Genomic DNA, 6,855 nt, shown 5'->3' on the forward strand with positions numbered 1-6,855 from the left:
CAATGTGTTTCATTATATTTGTCATATTTGTACGTTCACATTCCAACTGACATACCCCAACCATGTACAGTTATGAGTTAACATGCCACTATATTCTACTGAAGCTACGCAAAGGGATTTGGTTTACAGTGCTCCGATACAGGCAAGGAACAAGGAAGCCTGCTTGCACGTGCCACTTTTTTCTACGATGGCGTTCTTTTCTTATTGGTCAGTTTCAGAGATGGTGGATGCTGAGTAAGTCTGAAATACGGTCAAGCTTGGCGTTTGCATGATTATACTTGTAGGTCATAACAGTGCGAAAGAGTATGTAAATGTATGTTTATCTATGCTTGCGAAAGTTTACGTGGATGTAAATGTATCTATATGCGTATCAATGCTGGTATGTATGTGTATAAATGACCCATATCATGACGATGCACTAAGTGTACCATGCCTTCCTTCACTACTTATTAAAGGGAATATGTTGTTACATGTGTTTATGAAAGTCGTCAGAGTATGGTTTGCATTCTTCAATTTTCCACTGTGTTGCTTGACACATATCAACTAAGCAAAGTGCCATCAATTATATGGTGATGTTAAATAAATGCTTATTACCCGTTATAACATTGCACTATTTCAGTTCAACCTGTAGTAAAAATTCATTCACCCCAACTTTGAAAAAAAAAGTTAACAAAAAAACAAACAAAAACAAAACAACAAAATACTAACTAATGATTCTGTTTAAAAATTGAATGGAACAACACACTCACACAAAACAACAACAACACGAACAACGAAAACAGAGCCGACCTACTTCAAGCAAACCATCAGAAGAACATTCCACGCACATACTCAGATGTGTAATATTCTCTCTCCGAGTGACCATCTGATTTGGGTGTCAACGCTCTTACTCATTTTGGACCCCGGATCTTTGCGCCAATCGAATTGAATCCTTCCAGTGATTGATTGACAGACGAGAAATGAAAGAAGGAAGGAAGGGTGGAGGGAGAGGGGGGGCGGGGAGAGCGGTGAGTGAGGTATATTGATGACCTGTGATGTTTGCCATCAGATTACCTCGTCTCGGCTGTCATTGTAGGGGGCAGATCAGTCCACTTTGGAGGTGCGTACCGGTATTGATTCTGCCGGATTTATACATCACAGAGAGAGGGAGACAGAGACAAAGATAGTGCGACGGAGAGAGAGACAGAGACAGACGGACACAGAGAGACGGAGACAGACAGAGAGAGACAGAAAAAAGAGACAGAGAAAGACAGAGAGACGGAGACAGACAGAGACAGAGAAAGACACAGAGAGACGGAGACAGACAGGGAGAGAGACAGAGAAAAAGAGACAGAGAAAGACAGAGAGAGAAAAAAGACAGAGAAAGACAAAGACAGAGAAAAAGAGACAAAGACACAGGCAAAGGCGGAATTATGGAGACAGAGAGAAACAAAGACACACAGACAGAGACAGACATACAGAAAAAGAGACAGAGACAGGAAGAGACAGAGACAATGACAGAGAGACGGAGACAGAGAGAGAGAGAGAGATGGGCAGACGCATGAGGTGGTGGGCGTGTCAAACAGAGACGGATCTGCAAAGTCTCTTCCTGTAAAGAAAAAACCAAAACGTTGGGGGAAAAAAAAAGAAAAAAAAAAGGAGGATGCATGGAGGCCCCACAAAAAGAGTATCACTTTCTCAAGAAGGCGTCACTGCGTTCGGACCAATCCATATACGCTACACCACCACATCTGTTAGGCAGACGAATGCCTGACAGTAACATAACCCAACGCGCTCAGTTGTCAGGCCTTGAGTGCATGCTTATATCTTTTTGTACCTATCAGAGTGGATTTCTTTTTACATCATTTTTTGCCAGAGGACAACACTCTTGTTGCCACGGGTTTCTTTTTCAGTGCGCCAAGCGCGTGCTGCACACGGGACCTCGGTTTATCCGGTCTCATCCGAAAGACTAGACGTTCAATTTGATTTTCCAGTCAAACCGTTGGGCGGAGAAAGGGCGAGAGCGGGATTCGAACCCACACCCTCACAGACTCCTCTATATTGGCAGCTGAGTGTCTTCAGAATTCTGCCACCTTCCTCCTACAAAAAGAAAAGTCTCTTGCAGTTAATCTCACTGGCCGCGTGAAAACCACATCGTGGCGTGTTCGCGTTTCTTTGCATTCATCAGACGCTAGTTTTCCTTCAGATCAAGCCACGTAGACTGACTGCCTGTTCGTTTTCACTCCTTCATTTCAGCAGGGCGATACAACACTACTCGTGATGATGATAATAATGATAATAATAATAATAGCAATGATAATAATAATGATGATGATGATGATTTTGACGATGATAATGTTACTGATGATGATGAGGGTAATGATAGTAACAATATTGATAATAATGGTAACGATGATGATGGTGACAGGACGTTTTTAATGCCTACACTGACTTACGGCTCTATGCCCTAAAAAAACAACAAAAAACAACCAACAAACAAAAAAACAAAACAAAAAAAAAACAAACAAAAAAAAACCCCAACAACAACACGCAATCCTTCTCTTTCTGTGTCTCAGTCTTCAACACCGCGCAATTCTTGTCACTTTCCATGTGTGAGGTATGAGAGAGAGGGACATGCAGAGAGAGAGAGAGAGAGAATTCTTTCAAGTATAAGCCATTGTCCCTCACGAAGAGGCGCAAATACATGACCATATGACAACAACAACAACAAACAAAAAACAAAAACAACAAAAAACAAAAAAACGGGAGAGAGAGAGAAGGGGGCTGGGTGTGTGTGTGTGTGTCATGAATGGTTCATGTTATTTGTAACTAGTTCTTTCATGTAAAGCGCCCCGAGCTCTTCGGGAGAAACCGCTGAGGACGCTGTACAGTGGTACATTATAATTATTGACAACAACTATTATCACTATAACCATTATTTCTAATATTGCTACTCATAACCAGCTCGTAAAGCACACAAATACAGTTCCTGTCAACAGGTCTATCCGGTCGGATTAATTGACCAGCTCACAATCCAATGACTCTTCACGGCTGTCGGTCGGGTTTCCGACCTGAAACTGTGTTGTCGTGGGAAGAAAGGTAACTCCAATTAACCGATACACTAATCTTTGTTTCCAATGCCAAAGATTTCTGAAGAACGCGGGCGGGGCAGGTGAAAAAGTGGGACCGGAAAAGTTGTGTCAGTCAGTACTGTTGTACTGGAATATATTATGTGAGCTGAGACAGGGCAGGGCCTTGTGCATCTTTACTAACAATTTATCATCATAGTAATAATGATAATGAAGAAAATGAAGATGATGATGATAATAATGATAATTATAAAGCGACTTTCCATGTAATACATGAGTTCAATTGCGCTGTACAATGTTAAAAAACCCACAAACAAACAACAACAAAAAACCCCAAAAAAACCGACGTTTGAATTAAAACACTAAACAGAAAACAACAACAACAACAAACAACACCTGCACAGACATCCGAATTAAACACTTTTTTATGTTAACACTACACACCACACAAAACTTATAATACATACATACCACATTACCAAACCGATGCATAATATTTTCAAATCACAATACATAAATCCAATATCACAACACTGTAAACAAACATGGGGGGGTGGGGGGTGGGGGGGGGGGATCGATTCCGACACTCGCCAGAATGTTCTCCGGGCCCTCAGTTTCCACTGGACCTCGATGGAGTGGTGGCCTGGACGCTATTGTCATCGAGTCCGGGTGAGACCCGGAGACAATAAGCCCAGTCAGTTCCGCGTGCAACAAGCATTTAGGGCACGTAAATGAACTCACGACAACAAAAAGGTTGTCCCCGGCAGAATTCTGTAGTAACTTGAAAAATCCTTTCTAACATTAAAAATATACAATGACGAATAACACCAAGAAAAAAATATATATAAAGACATAGATAGATAACTAAAAAGAAAACTTGCAGGCTTAAGCAAAGGGAGGAAAACGCGAGTGCGCACTCCCCCCCCCCCCCCCCCCCCCCCACACACACGCAATACCACACCCCGCCACGTCTTTACTCTCAGATAAAATTCCCCAGCAGTACGACCATCTCACAGGAATGAAATAATGCCGGCCAGTGGTCAGTCCACTGTCTGTCCACATAACTGCGCTGTCAGGCCGCAGATTAACAAGGGGTGTGTGTGTGTGTGTGTGTGTGTGCGTGTGTGTGTGTGCGTGTGTGTGTGTGTTGGTCTTGCACCAAAGGCTGTATGTCGTTCTGCAGTGTTTGTCCAGTGAAATCCTTGGCAGACGGTAATCAGTATGAGACCGGGAGAACGCGGTTATCTTTCGTCAGTTCTGTTGTTTTTAGGGTTAACTTGTAATCTCCCCTTGATACTTTTGTTTTTCACTCGGAAGAGGCTTTTTATCACTCGAGTTAAGAAAATTGGGATTAGGCTTGCCGGTAGTTGTGGTGGTGGTGTGTGTGCGTGTACGCGCGCGGGTGTGTGAGTGTGTACACGAATGTGTACATTTTAGCGCACCCATATATGCACAAGAGTGTGCGCGTGTCTGTTTTTGTGTAGGCGGGTACATGCATGTGCGAGTGGGCGCGCGCGCGCGCGTGTGTGTGTGTGTGATTCTTCCATGGTTTTGGATTCCTCCTGGGAGGTTGGAAAAACAAACACAAACAAATAAAATAGAATAAGAGAGAGAGAGAGAGAGAAGAAGGAGAAGAAGAGACAGAGGGGAAAAGATTAAAGAGATGTACACAGAAAAAGATTCTGATACAATCTGCTGCACTGATTCTCTCCAGCACCACCGTCAGTCCAGCTGACTCCACGTGGAGGGGTACGTGGCTTCCTGTAATGCTGACTCCACGTGGAGGGGTACGTGGCTTCCTGTAATGCTGACTCCACGTGGAGGGGTACGTGGCTTCCTGTAATGCTGACTCCACGTGGAGGGTGGCTTCCTGTAATGCTGACTCCACGTGGAGGGGTACGTGGCTTCCTGTAATGCTGACTCCACGTGGAGGGTGGCTTCCTGCAATGCTGACTCCACGTGGAGGGGTACGTGGCTTCCTGTAATGCTGACTCCACGTGGAGGGGTACGTGGCTTCCTGTAATGCTGACTCCACGTGGAGGGGTACGTGGCTTCCTGTAATGCTGACTCCACGTGGAGGGGTACGTGGCTCCCTGTAATGCTGACTCCACGTGGAGGGGTGGCTTCCTGTAATGCTGACTCCACGTGGAGGGGTACGTGGCTTCCTGTAATGCTGACTCCACGTGGAGGGGTACGTGGCTTCCTGTAATCTAAACGCCGGACAAGGAAGCCAGTGTCCTAGGATTCAAGTCCCACGTGAGGACCAACTCCCCTTGCTCTGGATCTCGAGCGCTGGGTCAGTCAAAATACGACAGGATAAAACCGGTCATACACGAAAAAGCCCACTCCTACGTTATGTTGAGTGAATGCGGAAGTTGTAGGTCACGAATAAAAGAAAGAAAGAAAGAAAAGACCGAAACAGGTCTGCACACTCTACACTGACGTTCGCCCACGAGCCAATGGTCACACAGAAAATCTCTGGCGGCAAGGGGGAACAATAACACGTGGCTGGACCATGCGACCTGACTGTGGTTGTCGCGGTACAAAGTCCGCAGGAGGGAAAGGAGGGGGAGGAGGGTGGCATGGAGGTTTGGGGGGGTGGGGGGTGGGGGGGCGGGGCGGGGGCGGGTGAGGTCTGGGGGGAAACATGGACAGACGACGACGACTCCACGAAGGATGTGCTGATCCTTGCAGTGGCCCCCTACCCAGTGCAGATAAGACAGACCTGGGGTTTAGGGAGAGAGGTGCAGGACGCAGAGCTCAAAGCTGACCCCTGCAGGTTCTCCCCACCACCACCACCACCACCTCCCTGCCCTTAACCTTCTCCTCCCGCTTCACACAGCGGTGGGCGTGACAGAGTGGAGGCCGTTACTTCAGTCACACTCTTTCTTCTTCTTTTGTTCTTGTTTCTCTTCGTTTGACTGGCACTCTGCAGTGGCCACCAGTGTGTCTACTACCTTTTTTTGTTGTTGTGACCAACAACTAGCTTTTCACAAACCGTTGTGACCAACAACTAGCTTTTCACAAACCGTTGTGACCAATAACTAGCTTTTCACACACTATGTCGTGACCAATAACTAGCTTTTCACAAACTTTGTCGTGACCAATAACTAGCTTTTCACAAACTTTGTCATGACCAATAACTAGCTTTTCACACACTATGTCATGACCAATAACTAGCTTTTCACAAACTTTGTCGTGACCAATAACTAGCTTTTCACAAACTTTGTCATGACCAATAACTAGCTTTTCACAAACTTTGTTGTGACCAATAACTAGCTTTTCACAAACTTTGTCATGACCAATAACTAGCTTTTCACAAACTTTGTTGTGACCAATAACTAGCTTTTCACAAACTTTGTCGAGACCAATAACTAGCTTTTCACAAACTTTGTCGTGACCAATAACTAGCTTTTCACAAACTTTGTCGTGACCAATAACTAGCTTGTCACAAAATTTGTAGCTTTTCACAAACTCTGTCGAGACCAATAACTAGCTTTTCACAAACTTTGTCATGACCAATAACTAGCTTTTCACAAACTTTGTCGTGACCAATAACTAGCTTTTCACAAACTTTGTCGTGACCAATAACTAGCTTTTCACAAACTTTGTCGTGACCAATAACTAGCTTTTCACACACTATGTCGTGACCAATAACTAGCTTTTCACAAACTTTGTCGAGACCAATAACTAGCTTTTCACACACTATGTCGTGACCAATAACTAGCTTTTCACAAACTTTGTTGTGACCAATAACTAGCTTTTCACAAACTTTGTCGTGACCAAT

This window comes from Babylonia areolata, chromosome 21, assembly GCF_041734735.1.
Source record: "Babylonia areolata isolate BAREFJ2019XMU chromosome 21, ASM4173473v1, whole genome shotgun sequence".
NCBI classification, from domain to species: Eukaryota; Metazoa; Mollusca; class Gastropoda; order Neogastropoda; family Buccinidae; genus Babylonia; species Babylonia areolata.